This window comes from Leuciscus leuciscus, assembly GCF_965113295.1.
Source record: "Leuciscus leuciscus genome assembly, chromosome: 3".
NCBI lineage: Eukaryota > Metazoa > Chordata > Actinopteri > Cypriniformes > Leuciscidae > Leuciscus > Leuciscus leuciscus.
In genome coordinates, this window is record NC_138727.1 from 9,832,866 (window position 1) to 9,845,648 (window position 12,783).

Here is a 12,783-nt window from a genome sequence, read left to right on the forward strand (position 1 = left end):
AGAGAGGTGAAGTCTGTTGCATGTGGCTTTTCGAGATGAATGTTGAAGTCACCGAAGACTAGAAGTGGGGTGCCGTCCTCAGGGAAAGTGGACAGCAGCACATCCAGCTCATCTACAAAGTTACCCAGCTGACCTGGGGGGCGATAAATGACTACAATATGGATTTTAATGGGGGTTGTAAGTGTAATAGCATGATATTCAAATGAGTTGTTGTTGCATAGAGAAGAGAGCGTGGAGTATTTGCAATTGTTAGAAACGAGAAGCCCTGTACCCCCACCTCTCCCAGACTGGCGAGGGGAGTGGGAGAAGGAGAAATTGCTAGAGAGAGCAGCAGGGGTTGCTGAGTCTTCTGGACGAATCCAGGTCTCAGTCAGCCCCAAGATACTAAGAGTAGAATGAGATGCAAAGGCTGGAATGAAGTCAGCTTTATTGACTGCTGACTGACAATTCCATAGACCCACGGAAAGAGAGAGAGGAGTATGTGAGGATGTGGGGATGGGACGCAGATTGGCAGTATTGCGCTGCCTATTGCGCGTGATGAAAGGACGGTGCCGAGAGATAACAGGAATGTATTGAAAGCACATGTTGATTAAGGTGAACAATAAGGTAAGTAGAGGGAAGAGAAAGGGAAGAGGAGATACGTAAGTGCCTTTCTGGTGTCCTTGCTCGGTGGAGTCGCGCAGGTAGAGTCGCTGGTCTTTTCCCGAGTCGGTCTTCACACGAGGAGGCTGAACACGAGAGCTGAATGCTTCCGCTGACGCTTCCGCGACAGCGCGCAAATTATAAAGATACCAAGATTACCCTGTAAAGAAAACAAGTGATCAGAAAGATGAAGGTTTGGTTAGGAGGAGTTGGGGTTGGAGGAGGGAGTTTAGATGCGAGCAGCAAGCTATGTGGGAAATGCTGAAGGAGTGAGATTTATGTGTGCCGCTGAGATAGATGTCGACACTGGATTGGACCACGTCATGAACAGCTGGCTAACAGCTGATGCGGGCTTGGCTGACGTGGCCTGCCTGAACTAACGCGATGCTTGATAAACAAATTGTTTGCCGTGGTAATCTTTAATAAAAATCTGAAAAGTTACTTCCGGTCCGGAATGGCGTTCCTTTTCTGATGACGTCAGTTTGACGGCTTGGGTTGAAAACGCTAAACCACTCCCCTCAAACCGTTAGTCTGCTATGAGCGAGAGATGGAGAGGAGGAGCGCTAAAGTAAAACCCTGCCCTCTATTCAATATTCCGTTTCACTTGGAAATACGTCACAACACTGGAGAAAAGTCGTTTGCAACTTCCGGTTCACAGGGACTTTAAAGGACAAGTTCGGTATTTTACACTTAAAGCCCTGTTTACAGATCATATCTGATGAAATAGAACGGTTAAGATTAAAATTTGGACACATGCTCCTGTCCCGAGAATTTTAGGTTTATTTCGCTTTTGTGGACCTATTTTGCCAAACGCGTCACACCCGTGATTCTTCCGTTGAGAGCTTGAATAATAGACACTCCAGCCCAGTTGGTGGCGATAATGCACCTTTGCCAATTGCAAGCAAACCACGGGCATTTCATTGAATACACAGAAGAAGCAGAAGAAGAAGCGGCGGAGTAATATCGTAAAGGTGCTGCGGTCTCACAGCACGTCCTATTAAGTCAATGGAGTTGGACAAAAACTACGATAAAACCTGTTGGAATGCATCTTTTTCAGCGATTTTTGATGGAACATATCAGTGAACACCCCCTGACCACTCGGTGAGTTTCACGTCTTTGTAAACGAAAGTTTAATGTGTTTTTAGGACGGAATCTTCCAGTGCATATAGACAACCATTGTGGGGGTGGGGGGGGGGGGGGAGCGAAATAAACCTAAAATTCTCGGGACAGCAGCATGTGTCCAAATTTTAATCTTAACCGTTCTATTTCATCAGATACGATCTGTAAACAGGGCTTTAAGTGTAAAATACCGAACTTGTCCTTTAATAAAACATTATATAGGCCAGCCAAGCGACTGCCATTAAGATAAATGGGAACCCCATTGGACAGCTTTCATTAGAAATAAAGGGCTAATTTGAGTATAACCAACATGCCATTTTGTTGTTATATGACAAGGAAACTATAAAACAAATAATTATTCACAGACACAATACTGCCTTTACAATAACATATTCAGATGTTTTGAGTGTCTCTCTTAATGTGTTAACAGTACAACAACTAGTGCACAAAAGCTACCTGCTCAAATATCCACATCTGTCTTGACTCTGTTAATGCTAAAGATAAACGTTCAACTAATGAAGCAATGGAGCGCGATGAGAACATTGGCTTAAAACAAGATAAGACAGTGAAACTGTCTGATATGGATTTTGACCAGCTGTACAGTTTGGATGCTGGCCTCTGCAAAACACATTTTGCATTATTAACTATGATATTTTCCCTAGACACTTGGTAGACCGATACCAGTAGGTGGTAGGCGATGGCCTTATTATTACACAAATCAAAGCTTCAAGCCTTCCATGCTTAGCAAATTAGACTGTGCGACTACATTTGCTCACTCATCAACGCTGTCCTTGAAAGCAGGGGAGATTTTTAAGTGGCTATGCATCCTTCAATAGTTCTCTTGTGGGGAAAATGTACGTTTGTTGTGGCCTGAGAGGGAGACAGCAATTTGTTCCACAGAATCAATGTGCCAATAAGAGCTAAGCCACTGATCGAAAACATGATTGAGACATTGAGCCATTAAAAATGCATTAGGGCCAATCTGTGAACCAGCAGGGATTTGCTGGACTGTCTCTAGGCTGCCAATGAGAGCCTGTATAGTGAAGTAGCCTGGCACTTAGTGCACTAAACTGAAAATCGATAATTGGCACTGTCGTGAGTGACAAAGACAGTTCTTATCAGTTTTTTTTGGCCTGGTGATTTGTTGGATTTGCCTTTCCAGAGTCTGGTCACAGTGGTGATAGTGATAACGCTGTGATTCATATCTACCTTGACGTTTATGGAGTACATCACTGATGCAAAGTGTTTCCTGCAGTGTAACCGTGACAACTTGCTTTAAGCTTTGCTGATTTCATGCAGCTGGCTTGAAATTGTTAGAAGTTGGCAGATGTCAAAGTTATAATCACCAACGCAAAAAAGCAGGCAAAATTTTGCATTGAAATTCTCTCTCTCTCTCTCTCTCTCTCTCTCTCTCAGTGTGGACGGAATGCCAAAAAGTGAAAAAGATGTTTTCAAATGAAACCGTATTAGTGTGGACAGTGAATCAAGGGCTGTTTGTACTACACCATTTTCAACTAAAAGTGTAAAGCTTTTTATTTGTTTTGACCATTCATGTACACATCAATGGTGTTTTGGGGGCCTGAAAACGCACACTTTTGAAAACAGGATTCATATAAACAGGATTTATAAAAATGCAAATTTGTGAAAACGGTCTATAGGCGGGTAGTGTTTCTTTACAAAGTGACATCTACTGGCCTGGCAGAAGACTAAAGCATTTTTAGTTGTTTTCACAGATCTTTTTTTAGTGCATCGTTGTTGTGTAATATATATATATATATACCAGTTGCTGAATAAAGTGTTTTAAATAAATTTTCCATAACCTTACTAGGGTTATTTGGCTACTTTTAATCACATTCTTGATATGAGGGTGAGTACATTTTTGGGAGAACTCTCACTTTAAGTTGCTGTATGCACATCCTTTTGCCTTTGATGGAGAAAGTTTAATCGGTTTTACTCACTAAATCATAGTATGTGAGTGGGTGTCTGTCTATATGGGGTCAATGACCCTCATTGCCTTTACATTTTGTCCGACCTAGACTGATTTGAGCTGTTTGACACACACTTAACTTTGAACACACGTTTGCCACTATTATGGCTCTCAGACATTAAGAGGATGACTCAACAAAATGAGAAAAAGAGGTGACAGTGTGCAGTGAAGCGCATTTACAGACACCAAGACTGTGAAAAGAGGTGTGTTTATATATGCTGGTGTGTCTTGTTGGTCTTTTGTTTATATTGTGCTGGGAACATGAACAGAAGTATTGAGACACACTTCTTAATTATTGAATTCAGGTGTTTCAATCAGACACATTGCCACATGTGTATAAGATCAAGCAGTCTGCATTTACAACATTTGTGAAAAAAATGTGTCGTTCTGACAAATCATGCTTTTCTGTTTGGCAGTCTGATGTTTTGAGGCGAGTCTGGGTTTTGAAGGATTTCTGAAAACCAGTCAGTATCTGGTGTGACCACCATTTGCCTCACGCAGTGCAACACATCTCCTTCGCATAGAGTTGATCGGGTTGTTGATCAGGTTGTTGATTGTGGCCTGTGGAATGTTGGAATGTTGGAATGCTGTGCGAAATTGCTGGATATTGGCAGGACCTGGAACACGCTGTCGTATATGCCGATCCAGAGCATCCCAAACATGCTCAATGGGTGACATGTCCGGTGAGTATGCTGGCCATGCAAGAACTGGGATGTTTTCAGCTTCCAGGAATTGTGTACAGATCCTTGCAACATGGGGCCGTACATTATCATGCTGCAACATGAGGTGATGATCATGGATGAATGGTACAAGAATGGGCCTCAGGATCTCGTGACACTATCTCTGTGCATTCAAAATGCCATCAATAAAATGCACCTGTATTCGTTTTCCATAACAAACGCCTGCCCATACCATAACCCCACCGTCACCATGGGCCACTCGATCCACAACGTGGACATCAGCAAACCGCTCACCTACACTATGCCATACACGCTGTCTGCCATCTGCTCTGTACAGTGAAAACCGTGATTCATCCATGAAGAGAACACCTCTCCAAAGTGCCAGATGCCATCGAATGTGAGCATTTGCCCACTCAAGTTGGTTACGACGACAAACTGCAGTCAGGTCGAGACCCCGATGAGGACGACGAGCATGCAGATGAGCTTCCCTGAGACAGTTTCTGACAGTTTGTGCAGAAATTATTTGGTTATGCAAACCGATTGTTGCAGCAGCTGTCTGGGTGGCTGGTCTCAGACGATCTTGGAGGTGAAGATGCTGGATGTGGAAGTCCTGGGCTGGTGTGGTTACACGTGGTCTGCGGTTGTGAGGCCAGTTGGATGTACTGCCAAATTCTCTGAAACGCCTTTGGAGACGGCTTATGGTAGAGAAATGAACATTCAATTCACGGGCAACAGCTCTGGTGGTCCCTCAAAACTTGCGACATCTGTGGCATTGTGCTTTGTGATAAAACTGCACATTTTAGAGTGGCCTTTTATTGTGGCCAGCCTAAAGCACACCTGTGCAATAATCATGCTGTCTAATCAGCATCTTGATATGCCACACCTGTGAGGTGGATGGATTATCTCTGCAAAGGAGAAGTGCTCACTAACACATATTTAGACAGATTTGTGAACAATATTTGAGAGAAATAGTCCTTTTGTGTACATAGAAAAAGTATTAGATCTTTGTGTTCAGCTCATGAAAAATGGGGGCAAAAACAAAAGTGTTGTTTTTATAATTTTGTTCAGTGTAGTTTTTGAAACCTTATCGGAAATGAGCTGTGCTGTGATGTGTGACATTTGGATTCAGATAAGTGGATCAGCAGTCATCAGGCTGACATAACCCTACGTGATTTATCTAAGCAACTAAGCCAGATCCCAAAAGAACACAGTATCTTCCAAGATATGATAGTGACCCAAAGTATGCAGCTGAAACCGTAGAAGAATAGGCTGTTGGCTGAGCAAAAAGACAGATGGTCAAATGCAGGAAAAAAGGCTTTGCCATCTTTAAGGTGCTGCAGTCCACATTGTTGTTGTCCAGAAACAACTGAGCTGGGACTGTAGTTGATCTGAAACAGTGACAATAAAATGAAAAGATCAACCATTATGGGGCATTTACACTTGAACTCTTATGGAACATAAATACGGTCAATGTCCCATGTGCATTGTAAGTAGCTCCAGTTACAACTGTTAATACCATTCATGCAGTTCTTCAGTTACAAAGAAGGAGCATCAACTGACAATTTAAAACCACTAGAATTAATTGTTCTGAGGTTTATGCAGTTTTGATGGATACAGAAGTTTCATTTCAGTTGTATTATTTAATATGGCATGCATAATGGAATACTGTGGACTGAATCATTTTAGTAGGATAATAAATCCATGGACACTCAATAAAAAATAATGCATGCTGAAAATAATCACCTAAATTCTCCAGATTTAGGTCAAACGAGTATCAATGCATTTATTTGAACATAGGGCTATATCTAAATTTTAAATATAGAACTAAATATTTAAATAATATGAAGAATGATGACGCCCCTAGGCGACGTCAGCCAATGGCGAGCTAAACGGAACTATAATGAACCAATGTGACTGGCAGGTATTACAAATGAACGGCACAAGCTAGATTCTAAGTTTTTATATTACGCAGTGTAATTTTCTGTATGAGTGATGTGACACTACTTTGGGGAATATGCATATTTTTGTTGAAAACCAAACTGGCAAGTTTAATAGCTCAGGCTGCGATATCTCTGCCCTTTAGCACAATTTCAGTAGTTGATGACTGAGTCACTTTATACAGTTGACTTCACAGAGGCGGCAGTAATTTGCATATTAGATTCATGTCTAAAGCTGCTGTAAGCCATTTCTGATCCAGTAGTGGAAACAAACGGAACTGAATAAAATAATGAGTGTTTACAAACCGGTTGCCTTGAACTAACAGTCCCAAACAACACCTTCATTTCTCAGGGCAAGCAAGGAGTCCCGCCCCAAAACTATGCAATTGGCAGAGAGCCTCCTCCAAATTTTCTGATTGGCTAAAACGTGCGGGGTGCAATCACAAAGACAAGTTTGATTTCTCGGACTGTTTCAGGAATTTAAAAGGATTTTAAACGTCTAAATTATTAAATATAAATAATAAAGGTAATTTACTGGCTGAAATCGGAAGTCCATCTTGTCCCAGTTAGGAAAGAAAAATAATAAATATAGATGCCTCATTGGCTGCTTTGGCCCGTTGCTGCGATATGTCAATGAGTCCGCCATATTGGACTGGGCAAGACTGGCTTATAAACAAATAGAAGTAAATGGAGAGCTTTTTAAATTTATTTTGGACAAAAAGCACATCAATGTTTACATTTCTGAACCGATTTCAATGATTTATGACCTGAATGGAGAACGAAATTTGCGTTTTAGATTAGTTTATAATATAAACTATAATATAAACTCAGCCTTCACAAGAATCATGTAAACTTTATATTATTTCTTATAAAGTCTGTTTTCATAGCTAACTAACGCTATCGCTAGCTTTTAATGACTCTGGTGGCCAACTAGCTACCAACATATGTTATAATGACCAAATTCAACCAGAAACAACTGAAGACCTCCGATGCAAAAGCCTCTAAAAGCCACCTATGTCAAAAATGAGACAATAATATTGGGTGAATGCTCTCCGCACATATACGTTCATCAAATACTTTCACTTCAAACTCACTAAATCCCAGCCTCAGCCCATTCAGAAATGTCGGTTCTTAAGCAGAAACCTATACATAGGAGCCTTATAAAAAAAATTATATTAAAGAAAAACGTTAGACGGACTTAGAGGCTTTTGCATCTGAAGTCTTCAACTGTTCCCCGAGATTTGGTTTGGATTGTATGACGGTTTGTAAAATCCCAAAATAGTCAGGCATCTTTTCTTCAGTCCTCTTATGAGAATTATGGCAAGCTGCCCTGTCCAATATGGTGGCGCCTTTGACGTACGATTCAGCGGACAAGGAGGCGTCTATTATATGGTCTGATGCATATGTACGTAGATCTTTGCCACATTCGAAAGCTCCAGTCGATGGGTCCACCATGTCGGAACGGTTAACATGAAGCTGTTCATAACTCACACTAATAAAAATCAATGAATTTTTATCTAAAATGTCACAACTTTGTGCAGCCTATGGCTGTAAAAACCACCAAGCTGTAAATTCTAGCCGAAATGGGATAACCTTTCAGAGGTGTGAATGTTCTGGCTTGTGTTTTTATGTATAACTCAATAAGCATGTCCACTTGCAGATTTATCACAATAATGATAAACTAAATGCTGTGAAAATCATCTGCTAATGTCTATTGCAGATATATTCATACATGTGAATAACTAGGTTGCCGAGCCGGTGCAGTAAAGTCAACTTTGCTCTCGAGTGGCACGGGCCAGATTTGACCGTACCAAAATGGCAGACGGCTTATCTATAGCAAAGCCACTATAATCTATAAAAATACTATATCTGTCTAGTCTTTGCTTATAGCAGTCCATGGAAACAGACACTAATGAGGCATCTGGGTAGTAAAAGTAATGATCTTTATCGCCACCTGCTGTTGTAACTTGTACAGTCAAATATCCACCAGCACAGCAACTTCTGATAGACTAGCTGCATGTCTTTGATATTAATAAACTGCCTGATGATTTTGGCTGTCAAGGATTTTAAAGAGAGATTCACCTTTATCCGACTCTTTAGTCTGAGCATAATGTAGCATTGTTAAATATTCCATTAATAATTTCGCAATTGACATTAGCCCATGTTGTTTTTCTCATTTCCGGTTTTCTCAATTCTTGCACCTGGCACTTTTTGTCTTTCTTTGGCCTTGAAGTTAAAGGTTGTTTATGTATTTCCCTTGGATTTAGAGTGTAAGCTTTTCCCTCTTGTTGCTGGATTGCTTTTCAGCTTACACACTTGACCTTGAAAGCTGTTTATTCTAGTGTTTGGCACATGCGCCAGCTGCGATTGTATTCCAGTGTCGCTTCTAGAACTTGAGAATCTTGTGGAACGAGTCACACAATCCTATTTTAAAATAGCAATCTATTGTGGATTTTTGAAAATGTTGTTAAGGACCTCAGAAAGAAAAAAGGAAGAATATTTTGTTAACACCACGACAGGACTATCAAGCAAAACTGAGATTAAAATGATAACTCAAAATTCACTTACAAAAAGAAATGATGATAAGGAACATCATTAGGCTAAATATAGCCTATAATTATGATCTGAATAGGCTACACTATCCATAGTAACACAAAGTCCTAATGGGGCGCTGCACAGTGGCGACCAGTAGTACAGGCTGTTTGTCTCGTCCTTTGCCTTTGTGTTTGTTTCTTTTTTTTTAGTTGCTTGTGCGATCATTTTCGGTACAAACCATCATTAGATGCACTGTCTACGGACCGTTACCATCAGTCACTATGAGTCGAGTATGGGAGCTGGCTTTAATAGTCGGGTCGATACTGTTTGTTATCAGCGTGGCAGGTGAACCGGCCAGCAACGCGGAATCACATGTACGCTACAGCAGAGACTTTCTTCTACAACTGAGCGCCTACGCGGACTTTTGGAATCATACTGATGTTAACATACCCACGGAGATAATAAGAACTGTCAATGACAAGGAACACAAGAGAAAACGAGGAAAGAGGGGAGGAGTGCGCCAAAGACTCAGGAAGAGGAAAACAAAAGTGCCACTTCCAACTATCATTCTCTCTAACGTCCAATCGATAAAAGGAAAAGCAGACGAGTTGCGAGCAAACACTCGTTACCTGCATGAATACAGGGAAGCCTGTATTTTAGCCTTCTCTGAAACCTGGCTTAATTATACTGTGCCAGACTCTGAAGTTTGCCCTGAAGGATTTAGTATAGTACGCTTGGACCGATGCAGCAAGGCTACAGGCAAGGAACACGGAGGGGGCGTGTGCATCATGATAAACGACAGATGGTGCAAAACAACTGTGGTAAGAAAAAAGATTTGCACTTATGATATTGAACTTTTATCAGTTTCTATGCGCCCCTCGTATCTACCCCGTGAATTCCCACAAATATTTTTGACTGTTGTCTATATACACCCAAGAGCAGATATAAATAAGGCAGCAGACATTATTTTTAATATCACCCAAGAATTGGATAAAATCTCACCAGATGCGCCCAAGTTTATAATGGGGGACTTTAATAACTGTACCCTCAAAAAAACGTTGCCTACCTATTCACAGTATGTCACCTGTCCAACACGAAAAAATAAAATCATTGACTTATGCTACGGTTCCATCCCCAAGGCATACTCATCCAGCGCCAGGGCCCCCTTGGGTGGCTCAGATCACAACACAGTCCTTCTAAGACCTATTTATAAACAGATTTTGAAAAGGGTTAAGCCTGTGGAAAAGCAGATCCAGGTGTGGGATGCGGACAGTATAGAGACGTTGAAAGGATGCCTGGAGTGTACATCCTGGGCCATCTTCGAGGACTCTTCAGCTGACTTGCACGAACAGACAGAGGCTATCTCGGGTTACATAGACTTTTGTGTGAGTGCAGTCATTCCAACTAAGATCATCAAGGTGTACCCAAACAATAAACCGTGGGTGACGAAAGAACTAAAGTACATACTAAATGAGAAAAAGAGAGTCTTCGCTTCAGGAAGCTTACAAAACAGAAAAGATATGCAAAGGAAGGTCAACAAGGAGATCTATAAGGCCAGGTGTCAGTACAAGGATAAGATACAGAGCACCCTGGCTGCGGGGAATTCAAGGGCTGCATGGACAGGTATAAAGCTGATGGCAAACGCCCCCTTCAAGACAGAAAAAAACATTGACCATATGGATGACACCGCATCCCTTGTTTTGGCCAACAACCTAAATGAACATTTTACCCGCTTTGAAATAAATGATAGCGATAAGGTCTCTGCCTGGCAACAGATTGTGACGGACGATGCTGGGACGGAGAGTACTTTGATCATCGAGGAGGAGATGGTTCAGCGAGTGTTTGAGAGGATTAATGTACGAAAAAGTCCGGGGCCGGATAACATAGGAGGCAGAGTGCTTAAGTACTGTGCGGCACAATTAAGTGGAATTTTCTGTTCCCTCTTCAAACGCTCAGTAGACACCCAGGTGGTTCCACTGCTTTGGAAGACAGCAGTTGTGACCCCCCTTCCCAAAGTCTCCCATCCATCCTCACCCAAGGATTATAGGCCCATCGCCCTCACCTCTCTTGTAGTTAAATCATTTGAGCAGATCATCAAAACATACATCATGAATTCCTGTAGACATGCTCTTGACCCTCTACAATTTGCCTACAGATTTGGGAGGGGGACGGACGATGCCATTTTAGTGCTTTTAAATTATTTGTATACACACCTGGAGGGTTGTAAAACACATGCTCGCATTTTATTTGCTGACTTTTCATCAGCGTTCAATACAATCCACCCACAAATTTTAGGAAATAGACTTAGAGACAACTTCCAGCTAAATTCAATACTAATAAAATGGATCCTGGACTTCCTGAGTGGACGGCCACAAAGAGTAAGGGTGGGGAAAACATTATCTGGGGTCCGCTTCACTTCAACTGGGACACCACAAGGTAGCGTTTTGTCACCACTATTATATATATTGTACACTGACTGTTGTCGCAGTAGTTATCCTGGACGTTATATAATTAAATTCGCAGATGATACTGCTGTGATTAGTTTATTGGAGCGAGATGAAACTGAACATGGTCTAGTGTTGCATGAATTTGTTGACTGGTGTAAAGCCTCCCAGTTGTATTTGAATGCATCTAAGACTAAAGAATTGGTTTTTGATTTTAGACATGGGGCACCCTCACCCACTCCGACTCTAATAAAAGGAGAGGAGATAGAGATGGTGACGGAGTACAAGTATCTTGGTCTTATCATTGATAGTAAATTATCCTGGGATCAGTGTGCTGATGCTGTTTTTAAAAAGGGTCAACAACGTTTGTATTTTCTTAGAAAGCTTAATTATTTTAATGTTGATAATAAAATGTTGACTCTTTTTTATAAGTCCTTTATTGAGAGTATTCTCTCCTACTGCATAGTATGCTGGTATGGACATTCAAAAATCACCCATAGGAACAAATTGGGGAAGATTGTTAAAACCTGTGGAAAAATCATTGGGAAACAACAGGTAGACCTGTATCAACTATACCTGATGAGATTGGCACAGAAGGCAGACAAGGTTTGCATGGATAAAACCCATCCACTTTCAGTGGAGTTTAAGCCTCTCCCTTCAGGTCGTAGATATAGATACCCCAAAGTTAGAACCAATCGAGCAAAAAACTCATTCATTCCCATGGCAATAACCCAATCAAATAAGGTGTGGGGAGGGGTATGACTTGAGAATATATGTGAAGTAATGTGAAGTAGTTTTTATTTATTTATGATATTGTGCATGTGGATAATGTTTATGTTGTGGATTATGTGTCAATATGTCTGTACTGTACAACAAATTGCCTCTCTGAGGACATTAAAGTTTTCTAAGTCTAAGTCTAATATCTAGACTGCTAGGTAGTGAAAATGCTTGTTTTGAGCATCTTTTTCATTTTAAATGATATTGTCAGCATTCAAATTTGAGTGAACATTTGAACTGGTGAAAATGAACATACTGTTGTCTTAGTATTTTGTCTCTCCCTCTTTTGCAAAGACATCAGCACTCAAACTGACATGAACTCAGGGATGGGCAGTATTTCAGATACATGTATTTAAAATACGTATTTGAAATACTATTTTGTATTTTGTATGTTAAAGCCTTTGAAAAAATCAAATGTATTTTGTATTTAAATACATTTAAGATGAGTATTTTTGTATTTTCAAAATACATAAAATACTTTTTGCCATTCAACCTCTTTATCAGGGTACTGATTTTGTGCATCAACTAGTTCAGACATTCACTAGCTCAACATTGGATCAGCGATTTCTTTTGGAATAAGGTGAGAATGTCATGATCAATTCTACTTGTTGATTAAAATTAAAATAGTGCATTATTCACTTCAGTTAACATGAAAGAATAAA